At 37.1% G+C, this 14,323-nt stretch overlaps 1 protein-coding gene across 8 annotated transcripts in view; it reads right to left on the reverse strand.

The window, feature by feature from the left end:
* The window catches only part of LOC131431035 (uncharacterized), a 256,155-nt gene that overhangs the window by 145,510 nt on the left and 96,322 nt on the right, over positions 1-14,323 (reverse strand). For 2 of the 8 annotated variants that reach the window (XM_058596458.1, XM_058596450.1), the window contains exon 2: positions 2,282-2,318. The exons of the other annotated variants lie outside the window; for them this stretch is intronic. The gene's annotated coding sequence lies outside the window, so the exon portion shown is untranslated. The remainder of the gene's footprint in view (positions 1-2,281; positions 2,319-14,323) is intronic. 8 annotated transcript variants of the gene reach the window in all.

The following is a 14,323-nucleotide window of genomic DNA, read 5'->3' on the forward strand; positions in this document are numbered from 1 at the left end:
TGAACTGAGATGGCCGTACTGTACAATATTGTGAAGCAGATCGAAGCGACTGGCAAAACAAATTTAAGTGGGGACTGAGACGATCGGAGAGTAGGTTATTGTGGAGCGGATCAGGACGACCGTTAACGAAAAATTCGAGGGTGGATTGGGACGGCCTCATATTATAGAGCGGATCAAGATGACCACTTCAATGCGGACTTGGATGGCGGTTAAAAATATGATATTTCCAGTTCTTATTACATTGGTGTGTTATACCAAAATGATACTGGATCGCAACTTTTGGTATCGATACTTACAGTATCGCAACAAATTGAAGTCAATTCCAATTACGACGGAACATTTTTTTTTTGTTTCAATTATAGAGACTCTATACCCGTTTCCAATGGAACATTTGTTTTTTTTGGCTTCGACGAAGCGCAAGACTCGCGCATGTATTGGTATGACATGGACTAGTCGTCGTTGAAATTAGTTCTCGACAATCTCGCTTCGTCCCACAGGTGCATTGAAAAAGAGTCAATGAGAGAAAACCCGCACGTAAAGACCATACTCTCAGAGGATTCAATCATTTTAATTTTTCACACTCATTGCACTCTCTTGCAGTGCGCTTGTGAGACGACGCGATTGTAGAGAACGAATTTCAACGACGGCTAGTCCACGTCATACCAACACATGCGCGAGTTTGGTGCTTCCGATCCGTCCGTCCCCGGTCCCGTCGTAATAGCAACAAGAATTGGCTTTTAGTGTAGTATATTGCATGAAAATTTTTGAGGAAAAAAGTGAAATCTGAAATCATTATGGCTCCAACACAAAGGCGAAGTGCCAAGAAATATGCGTATACTGGTGGCAAAGCAAATTTATAGAAACACCTTTCTGTATATCATAAAATAACGCCACAGTTGACAATTTAATTTTATTTTGAAATGATTGCTGCGTAAGTATTAATTGCTACTTACAGCTATCGATACATTATTGGCTGTTGATACCTTGTATCGATTCCCGAAATTTTTCTAACTTTGAATAATTCTTATAACTGATCGAGTGTAACGTCGTATGAAACTAGTAATGATTAGACCGGTTGTACTCTTCGGTCACGATGCCAGGACGATACCACAGGAGAACGAACGGACTTTTAGAGTGTCCTACGAAAGCGATTACAAACGATCTACGGTGGAGTACTGACAACTGGCGGAATATGAAGAAGGCGCATGAAATATGAGCTGCTCACTTTGCTTAAGAATCACCCCAACGTCGTCCAGGCGAAGTTTGTGACGAATAGTCTTATTCGTTACAAACTTCGCCTGGACGACGTTGGGGGGGATTCTTAAGCAAAATGAGCAGCTCATATTAAAATTGGCTCACAACGGCACGTTCCCCATACGATATGGTATGTAGTTGAAGAAGACAAGGGGTGGTGCTACGGCTAAATTTACACTTTTACTGATAAATTATACTTAAGAAATCGTAACTTTCTGCAGCGAATCTAACTGTGTTGATGAAGGTTTTTAATATTTGTTCACCTTTAGTATCCCTTGCATCTAAAGGTGCATATTTTTTTTCAGAAATCTTGAGATCTCATTTACTGTAGTATGAATACGGCAAATTTGGAACCGTTTCATTATCAACTCACATTTTAAACAGTTATACGTAACTGTATGAAACACACACATAAAATCATTTCAAGTTCTTAAACCTACCTCTACCTAGAAAAATATTAAAACATTCCCAAAGCCATTATCTTTTGTATAAATCTAAACAGTAATCAATATAAACTGCACAACTAAATAACATTTTCCCGAGCCGATGCTAATGAATACCGGAATAAACAACGAAAAGAAGCGGCGAGAGAATACTTTCCCGTTCTCAACGGATTTGTGTACCTGTAGCGGTCCGCAGTCGTAGTGGCTCTAGGAATGGACTTACCTTCGCAGAAAAGTTATGAATTTAAATTTGAATAAATTTTTCATTGCATAACAAACAACAACACTTCAACACTGGATTGCTGTTTCAAGGCACTCTCAGTTACGATATGAACGTTGTTGTATTGCACCAGAGAAAAAAAAAAGAACGCCATTGCAGGAATAAATGTAAAAAGCGGGTAACGAAATACTGCCGAGAATCTCTAAACCTGGCGGAGAAGCTGCACTCAAATCAAATCTAGAGATCATTTTATATTCAAAACAACAGCATAATCAAAGATTGCATTTCAATTTTCCCGGCAGAACGTAATGCGTTGTAAGCTACCTGTTGGGGAAATAGGCGGGAGAGTTATTTGACAAATTACCTGATTATCATAGTCAGCGGATCCCACCGATGTATATCTGGAAACAGAAATACGACAGCTCATTATTCAAAGGGCATTAGGATAAGCTTTTACCGGTGAATGTGTTTAAACATGGATGGCAATAGAAAAATCTTTTCGTGATTATTCAAATTGAAAATTGGCACTCTAATATTCGACGTGTATCATTAATTAATCTTCTGAGCATTTTGTTATCTCGAAGTTTAATTTTCGTTTTTCCATTCACTGCAATTCTAATCTCGATACTAAATAATTTATTCTCGGAAAGAGAATGTTGCTCGAATCTGGTATCCTAATTACATAAATTGTGTCACATTGTGTTCCACAAAACAGGCGAGACGAGTATAAAATAACTAATTAATAACTAATAAAAATGCTCAAGTGTATACCGTTTAAAATACGCATTCTCAAAATACGAGTTTTCCGATTATCACCATTAGTTATGGCATCACTCATTTAATTTATTTCGCCTTTATATCCGGATGAGCGAACTTAACCTTAGCCATAAGGTTCGGCACGACCTCAGAATCTGTCGTTTTCGGCATGTTAACCCATGCTTTCTCCATTTCTTCTACATTATTCACTCCTTTAGGTTGTTTCAGAGAGTGCTCCATCAAAATGGTCCGGTAATTTGCTATTAGGCGCAGTACCGACTTCACTCGAGCACATCACATTCGTGTAATGGCATGGTGCCAAATCCACCCAGAAGACAGAAGGACCGTCGTTTTAGGAGAACGAGAAGCCGCTTTTAAAGACACTCTTCCAAATAAAAATGCCCATTTATGGTGCATGCGGTTTCCGCAAGTACAAATTGCTTGTCAAATCAAGAACTTCTCGGGAACTGAACAGGATTCCTGGAATCTGATTGAAGTCCGCCTTCTCAAATATATCGTCATCAATTACGCAGCCGAGTGGTTTTGTTGACTTCTTGTTGTTTTCGTCACTGTTGGGGAACTTCTGAACCTTAAACGTACATATTCCAGCTCGAGTTTTTGAATTCTACACGAAATTCTTACTCACATGTAAATTTTTAACACATGGATCAATAAGTTCCGAGACTAAAGCAGAGATGGCGCTCGTAGTAAACCAGTAACCACGTGTTTCTAGAGTACTAACCTTTGTTTGAAGCGGGTCAAAATTTTAAGTCGATCCGACCAGAAACAGCTGAGTTATTGAGGTTGTAGTGAAGTCGTTTTGTAGTTTGTTTAAAAAATGGAAAAAACCGAGTTTCGTATTTTGATAAAACATTGTTTTGGCATTAAAAATGCCTTACTCTTCACTATATGGGGTTGGGTGTCAATTTAAAGTTTCAAAAATGGTCGCGTAACCTTTTTGTGTCATAATTTTGAACGTTAATAACTCGGTCATTTGTTGATGGATTGTTATAATTTCACAACCAATCGATTCGGAAACTTTTAACTTAAACATGTATGACGACGTCGCTTCAGTATTTCAATAGCATACTATTGAAAAATGGTTGGAATCGACCTATGTTTTCATCCACCAATCCCTGTTGTACAAAATGACGTCAACTTCTTGTTCGGCATAGGAGGCTTTGCGTCATGCATAAAAAACACCGCATCGTTCTGCGTAGTATGAAGAGAAATCTATAAATATAGGCTGCACAATATTTCTTTGCCTAGTTGATGTTTGACTGTGAATGAAACAAGTAGCTCGTCCAGTGAGCTGATGACTGGATTTTATATGCGTTCACTTGGATTTTATATGCGTTCAGCTTTTGCATTATGCCTTGGTGAAATTTCCTATTGTCCGTGCAACACCGTGTTCGTTTGAGTATCTTATATATCATCTAGCTATTGAAGAACCGAGTCCGCGTGGTTACCGATTCTCTTGAAATATCACATGTGTTTAGCAAATTTTTGGTCGATTTTGCCATTAAAAATGCCTTACACTTCGCTTCCCGAGGCTGGGAGTCAATTTAAAACATGCAAAACTAATCGCGTAATATTTTCTGTCATAATTTTGAACGCTTATAACTCAGTCATTTGGTGATGGATTTATATAATTCAACAAACAATCGATTCGGAAACATTTAATTTAAACTTATGAAACAACATCATTTGAATATTTCAATTGTATACCATTGGTTTGAATTGATTATTTTAGTTTGATTCTCTGGTAACTATCAGGCCAATTTAGAATTATCGGCGATAGATTTTTCGGATCTAATTTGCAGCGCTTGTTCCTCGATGATTTGTTAATGGATTTTCCTAATTTAAATGATTCCAAAGCTTCAATATTGTAAACTTAAAAATGTTTTAATTTGCCAACGAATCGCTTTGCATACTTAAATCTCAATTCCCATACGAACAAAACGTGACAATGTGACTGAACAAGTTGTTGTCCTACCAGGAATTAAACGCTTCAAAAGATTCATAATTAAATTCTGAAACTTATCTAAAAGCGGCCTCCTCGCTTTAGTAGTATAATTGAGTTCCACAGGTTCACATATACAGTACAATTAGATGCAATATCATATACTATCAAAGATAAACTGCTATTTACCTGCGATTTTACATGTATCGTTTGAATAGGAACCCTCGCGGAATTTGGTTAACCGCCAGTTTCAGTTCAATTATTATTTGTTTCAAAACAATAAGCGTCTGATGGCTACACGCGTTGTAACTATGACAATGTTCATTCATGTGTTAATAACATCAATGTAAGTAACTAAATATTTTATGGGGACTGTTTCACATGTTTTCTTCCTCGTATTGTTTCCATAATATTTACCGACACTTTTCGAAGATTATCGACGATTTTGAAGGATTAATAAAATTACACCATTATTGAGATTACTGGTACAACTTTCTCTTGGATCGATTATCTGTTTATAAATTTAATAAGTCCACCCAGTGAACGACCATTGTTAGGTTGATAATGGTAATAAATAAACGATATAAATCAAATCAAATTAATAAGTTTGTACGTTTCTCGAAAATTATCATCATAAAATAAAATAGTTTCATTTGTTCAGGTTTAAATCTTTAGGTTGTTTGTATCTAAAATTGAGCTTTCAAGTAACTTTGAAGTGTAGTGAAGTTTAGTGGATCATCATCATTATCATCTTTATTTTTGTATTTATTATGAAGACCCTAGAAACGTTTCATTTTTAATGTTATTGTGCTCGGTCGTGACTTGAATACAACCCTCTAATTTTTTTTAATGGGTAAAAACACCGTGCAAGCGAAACAATTGATTGCAAAATGTTATCCGGACTCTTGTCCATCAAAAGCAACGATTTGTCGGTGGTTCGCCGAGTTTAAACGTGGTCGTACCGACACAAATGACGCGGAACGCTCGGGTAGACCTGTGGAAGCCGTTACACTGGAAAATGTGAGTGAAGTGACAAAAATTATAATGAAAGATCGTAAAGTGAAGCTCCGTGAGATTGCTGAGATGACACAGATATCATATGGAAGTGTATTTACTATCCTTCATGAGAAATTGAGCATAAAAGGTTTTTTTTTCCAAGTGGGTGCCGCGATTGCTTTCGATGGAACCAAAACAGCAATGAGTCGATGAATCAGAAAGCAGTTTATCGCTATTTACTCGCAACAAAAAAGATTTCTTGCGTCGTTACGTGACCATGGACGAAACATGGATACATCACTTCACTCCAGAGTCGAAGCGGCAGTCATCTGAGTGGCGCACAGCTGGCGAAAGCCGTCCGAAGCGTCCGAAAACGCAGCAGTCAGCTGGCAAAGTCATGGCGTCAGTTTTTTGGGATACGCATGGCGTGATTTTCATTGACTACCTCGAAAAAGGTAAATCGATCAACAATGATTATTATATTGACTTACTGGTGCGTTTGAAGGAGGAAATCGCAAAAAACGACCGCACATGCAGAAACAAAAATCCTTTTTCATCAAGACAATGCACCCTGCCACAAGTCGATGAAAACAATGGCGAAATTGAACGAATTGGGCTTTGATCTGCTTCCCCACCCCCCATACTCGTAAGATTTAGCCCCCAGTGACTACTGGCTCTTTGCTGATCTTAAAAAAATGTTCCAGGGAAAAAGATTTGTCTCAAATAAGAAGGTCATCGCTGAAACTGAAGCTTATTTTGAAGCGAAAGATAATTTTTTTTATAAACATGGTATTGAAAAATTGAAAAAACGTTGGAACCATTGTATAACCCTAAAAGGTGATTATGTTGATGACTAAAAACTACAAGGATCAGCCCCATGGGGTTGTTCAAGCCGTTGATGTGGAACAAGGCAACCAAAATTTCTAATGATCTACAATCAAAAAGTTCAATCAATCCGAACCAACACCGAACATCATTTGTCTTGATTTGCATTTGTTTTATGACCGACGAAATTACATCATTATCCCAAATATATGCAATTATATCTTTGTACATACTTGCGATCTCGATAATTAAGCTTCTCCTCGCCAAGCTTGTGTTCAAGTTTTTTATGCAAGCAGTTTTTTAGCGTTAAGTTTCTCTACCATTCTGCGATTTCGGTTGAAGCGATAAACTATTTCTCATTATCAATCGAGTTCATCTAATATAAATTAGAAATTAATCTTAAGCACTCAAAATTTATCCAGAGGTAGTTGTCAATTTCTCATGGGGAAACGACATAACATGGAATTCCGAGCTTACATGACACACGATCAGAGTATACCAATTAAGGGCTGAGGCCAGTGTGTTTTAGGGCGTTTTAAAGGGCTATTTTCACGCTTCAAATCTGATTTTCTTCAGAAACGATGACGAATATAAAAAAACCCAACAGACAATCTCTTAGAAAATTAGTTTAGATTATTCTGTGAAAATTTCAGAATGATTCATTGACTTCAGTGGTCGGGAAACTCTTTTTTCTGAAGGAAGAATTGCAAAGCTGAAAACGGCAACATTCAACTTGTTTATTGAATATCTCGCCTTCAAAAGCATGGATCAAAAATCTATCCTGACAATATCTAAATAATTTAGTTCAGATGCGATTAGTGCATAAAAACATATATGTTGTCGCGATAAAAATTAAGTGAATGTTATTTTTGTAATTGTAAGTACGTTTCTCTGGCGGCACCATTTCTGCCTGGTAACGTAACGAAACATGAGAGAGAAATAAACTCGGCTCAGCAAGGCTGCCAAACAAGCGGTAGCTTTATTGGATTTTATGTGATGTAGTCAAACTTGTAACCGAAAATATCAAAACTTTCTTGGCCACCCGGCCACATCGAGAGTCATTTTACACATTTACGAGAGAGCATGAAGAGAAATATAATACGCACAGCGGGCGACATGGTTTTACGCTAACAACTGGCAGCAGCCCTTGAAGCTTCAAATCGTTTCATAGCACGTTTTTGTCTTGCTGTCTAGCAACAACCTACCTCTAGCATGCTAAGAATAGGACTGAAACGTTAGCTTTAATTTCGCTTCTATTTATAGATTCGCGTGCTTCCAACAGCTTCGCTTTTGCATCGATTGACCAATCAGAGCGATGCTCTCTCTTTGATACATCGCTTACTCCTTCAAAACCGTCGACTATGGCAGGGAAATCCGGTATGCTGGAGATTTTTTTCAGACAAAATAGGACACTGCTAGCTATTAATCAACATTTCAATGATATACAATTCAAAATACATGGCTATGAACATTCAAATCAATACGTAGAAATATTTCCTATCAAATGATGAAATAATATTAATAATTGATACAAAACAGACTGAGCTGTAAGTGTTTAAAACCTGACCACATTTCTACGTGTAGTTTTTCTTGAGTTTCTGATTTGTACCCCTAATAAAGATGTGTTCCACATCAAAAAATTTTGCAAGAAAAATGTTGTTTCCATTGTTAGTCTCGGGACTTATTGATCCATGTGTTAGCCACATCTCAAACTGAGGCGTTCGGGGTCGTCGATTGGTGAGATAACTAAGTCCTCACAAGTTCCTATCTCATACCTCCCCGTGTGTCTATGATGACATTTGGTCAATAGAACGGCGTCGACTGGGTTCTATCGCCTTCTACGTTAGTAGCAGATAGGGATGGTACTCGGAAGGTAAAGTGTCGATACCTAGGGTATCGGAATACCAAAATTTTGGGTATCGATGCAAGGTATCAAAAGGCAATAAAGTATCGATACCTATAACTATTCATTGATACTTGCGCAGCAATCATTTCTAAATAAAATAAAATTGGCATTATTTTATGATGTACAGAAAGGTTTTTCCATAAATTTGTTGTGCCACCAGTATACGTATATTTCTTGCCACATAGATTGCACTTCGCCTTTCGTGACTTTTGATCCGCGTCAAAGAATTTCCGCAAGCCACTTTGTGTTGAAGCCATGATAATGTCACATTTCACTTATTTTCTCAAAAATTTTCATGTCATAACCTTCATGTCGATACACGGATACTACACTAAAAGCCAATTCCTATTGAACATTTAGGAGTTTTGTTGGTTTGTGCAAAAACTGCTTTAAGCACTAATGAGCCGAAGGCAAAACGCGAAGAAATAGAAACAATTCCTATTGCTATTACGACGGGACCAGGGACGAAAGGAGTGGAATCACCAGGCTCGCGCATGTATTGAACGTGGGCTAGCTGTCGTTAAAATTCGTACTCGACAATCTCATGTCGTCCCACAGGCACAATGAGAAAGAGTGCAGTGTGAAAAATTGAAATGATTGAATCCTCTGCGAGTATGGCCTTTATGTGCGTGTTTTGTTGATGGTCTTCGCTTATTTCACTCTCTTTCAGTGTACTTGTGGGACGAAGTGAGTTTGTCGAGAACGAATTTCAACCACGGCTAGTCCACGTCATACCAATCCATGCACGAGCCTGGCGCTTCGTCGAATCCGAATATTTCCGTCCTAATGGGAATTGACTTTAATCCGTTGCGATATCGTATCGATAAGTATCGAGACCAAAAGTATCGATACTAACGGTATCGCCCTGATGTGATATCGATACCAAAAAACCCGATTCTTAAAAGAAAGTATCGATACCTTAAAGTATCGACTCGGTATCTAACGTCCCTAGTAGCAGAATGAGAGGGTGCGAAATAGCGTATAAGTTCAAGCCCATCCTAAAGTGCAATGTTTAACATAGTATATTACAACTTATAATTCTGTATTTTATTACATCATTTATTATATATTGAATTTAATTATATTACAATATATTCTAATATATTGTAATATAATTGTATTATATTATATTATATTACATTATATTGTATTATATTATATTATATTATGTTATATTATATTATATTATATTGTATTGTGATCAATTATATCGACAACGGGGAGGGACAGGGAAAGCATCATGGTATCTTACAAGTGAATGACTGGATGATGGAATAGATTGCCAGCCTGAGTTACGTGGGAGAAGCTTAGTGTTTCTCCCTGCAAGTCTGGTAATGCCTTGAACTAATGGTGGCTTCACACATACATACACACATCTCAAACTAAGGCGTTCGGTTTCCGTTGAAATGCACCAACAACGGTTTTTTCTTCCGATCTACAGTCGGGTGTTTATTGAACCGTTTCATTATGCCAAACATCATGGAATTCCGGTTCTTTTTCAATCCTTATTCTTTGAGTACTCATGCAAAAATTTTTTGCGCACCCTCCATTCCTTCATTGACATTCTGAAAATTGTTGCACCCTTGAGTGTTAACAATACATATAAAACTATGCTTAGTTGACCGCTCGTGAGTTTCCCGTGATTGATGAAAAAACTAGTTGAAATTGCATATTGAATCAAATGCATGCTACTTAGAAAGTCGTTGAAAGTTGCAACCTAAACTGATTTAGAACATGGACCGATCAATAACGTGGAAGGCCACGCCCATGCAGATCAATATGGGACGGCAAGGAATATTAGTTCAACACTTGTTGCTACTAATGACCGAGGAATTCTCTGCATCATTACAAGTATCACAGAAAAGGAGTGGTGTTAGTGGGCGAGGAAATTATCAGGATTTATCTGGGCAGATAATGTGATCTGCTTATTACTTATAATTTTTTTTTTCCTTTTTGCGATATTCTCCTAACCAGAGACCAATTTTTGAAGAAACAGACAATGAAAATTATAGAATGATAGTACTCTAGGGAGAGCAAGGATGTCAAGATATCACTCGATTGTCATCAATCGAATGTAATGTCGAAATCTACTCTCTTCTTCTCCACTTCTGGTGGCGTCACCTCACTTGAGGTGACACCGATTGATGGCACAGTGACTTAGCTATATTCCTAGTGGACTTTCTTTTCACTGAACTACAAGTGAAAATCTCGCTATGTGACAACGTGGAGTCACCAAAGTAAGGATGAAAATCTATTCTTTCTCGCGAAATACTCAAATTTTCACCGCACTAACACGATACAATGTGTTCACTCGTTGAAGGTTTCTCCGGAAGTGATATCTACTCTCTACCCAATAAACACCAGATGGATCCTCCTCTCAGTCTAAACTATATTGGCATCCGTCCTAGTTGAGCACGGTCGCAAAAAAATATCTGCACGGTTATAAAGTTCACGCACGCGTCTTAAAATTAGCATTTAACCCGAAGAAAAATAGTTCAAACGCTCCCCGAATAATCGACGAAGTTTAGTATATTAATGACAACTTCGATTGTAAAGACTGTCCCAGAAAGTATGGAAGCAACCAAAAACCGCTGCCATTTCGCAATGGTTCAGAATCAGTGATTTTTTATGGCTGCGTCCTGTTGTTTACACTCTTCTCTAACCACTTGTGCAGTTGTGTATTCGTTTTCATTAGTTTGTTTCGAAATACGTGGACTTTCAGCAGAACAACGTCGAAAAATTGTGTACAGATGGTGCACAGAACGCGAACTGTCACTGAGAAAGATAGAAAAAATAGAAGGAGTAAATAAACCGAAAACGAGTCGAAAAAAAGGTCCTGCTAACCCTCAGTTGGATAAACGTATACTGAAACCGTTCGAGAAAAAGAAGGAGGTTTCAGTTCGGGATGTAGCCAAAAAAGTGTGCACTTCGAAGTCGTGCTAAAGAACGTTTGAATCTTCGAACCTATAAGAAGCAGAAACAACCAAAACGTAGTCCGAAACAAGAAGCATCGATCAGGCCGAGGGTTCGAAAGCTGTACAATACGATTCTTGCTGAAAATTTGAACTGCATAATCATGAACGACGAAACCTACGTGAAACTCGATTACAAATCCTTGCCGGGACCACAATAATATACGGTGCGAGAAGGGCAAGTGTTAAACCAGTCCGAGACATCGATTGAAGTCGAAAAATTTGGTAAGAAAGCTATGGTCTGGCAAGCAATTTGTAGCTACCGTAAGATTTCGAAACCCTTCATCACCACTGCTTCAATGAACAGCGAAATATACATCAAGGAACGTTTACAAAAACGTCTTCTACCCATGATTCGAAGCCACAAGGATCCTGTTGTCTTCTGGCCAGATCTTGCTTCTTGCCACTACTCGAAACCAACGGTAGAATGGTATACTACCTAAAATGTCACTTTCGTCCCAAAAGACATGAATACACCAAATTCACTCTGAATGCAATGGACGCCGGCAACTACGTAGAAACTCTTTACACTGACTTTAGCAAAGCCTTCGACCGTATTGACATACCTTTACTTCTACACAAACTACAAAAATATGGCATAAAACATACTCTTCTTGAATGGCTCAAATCATACTTAACGAATCGTGTACAGGTAGTCCGCTTCCAAAACATTCTGTCTGAACCAATTAATGTAACATCTGGCGTACCTCAGGGTTCTCACTTAGGGCCTCTCCTTTTCATTTTACATATAAACGACATTTCCTTCATACTCAAAAATCTGAAAGTGCTTATATATGCAGACGACATGAAACTCTTCATGGAAATAAAAAATAACAACGACGCTGTAATATTCCAGAACGAAATCAATCTATTCTACATTTGGTGCTGCAAAAGTCTACTCCAACTTAATGTAAAAAAATGTAACTCAATAACTTTCAGTAGGAAAAATGAAACTATACCCACAAACATACATCTAGGAAATCAACTTGTAGAAAAATGTAAAATTGTAAGAGATTTAGGCGTAATCTTAGACTCCAAGCTCACTTTTGTGGAACACTACAATACCATAATCAATAAAGCAAATAGCATGCTGGGCTTTATTAAACGCTTCAGTCATAACTTTCAGGACCCATACACAATAAAATTATTATACACTACATATGTCAGACCTATTTTGGAATATTGCAGCCTAGTATGGAATCCATATAATATTATTCACGAAGAACGCATCGAATCTATTCAAAAACAATTTCTTTTATATGCACTTCGTAAATTAAACTGGACAGCATTTCCTCTACCATCGTATGAAGCACGCTGCATGCTCATCAATATACAAACACTTAAAGAACGCCGCGACCTTGCAATGCTTTATTTTATCAGCGACATTATTTCTCAACGCATTCAATCACCTTCTTTATTATCGCAACTAAATTTTTATACACCTAGCCGTCAATTACGAACCAGGAAATTATTTTTACAAAGAAACACTAGAACAAATTATGCAAAATACAGTCCAGTCAATCGAATAATGCGCCATTACAATCAATACTGCGAACATCTTGACCTTACTATGTCAAAAAATCAAATCAAATCTCAGCTTTGTCGTAGAAATAATGCGTAGTATGTAAGTGAACATTGTAAACAATTTATATGTAGTCTACATTTGCTTGACGAAAATAAATAAATTCCCCCAACTTCGACTGCACACACTGACCTAAAAATTCATGAGGCAGCCAAAATTATGCGGACTCAACAGAAACATATTTTTTACAGCAAGGTTATTAATTTGGCCAATCATTTTTTGCCTTGCGGAGAGCATCAATCATTTCACTAGACAAATTTCTTCCACAAGAGATTTAAAGCAATTTCGAGTATATTGTGTCCGGTACAATTATGACAGCCGTTTGGAGAGTTTTTGATAAGTTGCACAATTGTTATATTTACTCCCATTTCACATGACGATGTGAATTTTTTTTTTGCAGAGCTTCTAGTGAAACATTAACAAGTTGGTGATTTACTGCACAATTGTTTTAGATGTACTTAAAGTTGTTCTACAGTAATTTTTCGGTAGTATTGTGAAACTTAACAGTGATAAGTTGCACAACCAATTTTAAAATATTTAAAAATCTTTCTGAACATATCTAACATAAATAACATTTGTAAATCAATTGTAAAACTTCTTGAAAGTTCAATAAGTTACATTGCTACTTGGGTGCCTCGGCAGCCGAAACCATTCAACAGTTCGAAAAAGATTGGAAAAAAAGTGTCAAAACTTGTCGCCAAGAAGTCTGTACGGAATTTAATGAGGAACGTTCTCAAGAAGGTGCGTCAGCTAGTCTACAAGCAAATGTTAAGAATAGTATTCTGTTGTTGTAGTCTAATATTATCAGTATATCGAATAAAATTTGAATATCTAACACTTGTTAATTATTTACAGCGAAATCAAAGTGCGTCCATACTTTCTGGGACAGTCTTTATTAAAGGAAGCGGACTATTCCAAGCAGAAAATTCTTCCGAATACATGAAACCTCCAAAATCAACCCCTGAAGTACAAATATAGATATCTATGTACTAACTGTTCATACATTGAAAGATGGACACTTTTAAAGAAAAATAAGTTTTTCGAACAAAAACTATTTCTTGCACGGAGAACCCTTCGATCATAAAATTGCGATATCGCAGTTTTTGATTTTTTCGATAGTTGATTTAACTAATTTCTTTTTGATTCAACCAATATGGTTTTTGATTTGCATATATTCAAGTAGTTGAAAAATATGTTGTTTTGAATGCTGTCAAATGCCGGAGACAATTGAAAGCAAAACAATAATCGCAATGCGAAAGTAACAACTTTTTTAGTTGAAATCTGTTCGCGTCGCTTCAAAATGTCAATAAAAACAACATCGATGGTTAAAGCGTTTGGTGAAATTGTTTTCATTTGATTTGAGAAATTTATGACTCCATAACAAGTGTTTATCTAACAGCGGTGTT

This window comes from Malaya genurostris, chromosome 2 (assembly GCF_030247185.1).
Source record: "Malaya genurostris strain Urasoe2022 chromosome 2, Malgen_1.1, whole genome shotgun sequence".
NCBI lineage: Eukaryota > Metazoa > Arthropoda > Insecta > Diptera > Culicidae > Malaya > Malaya genurostris.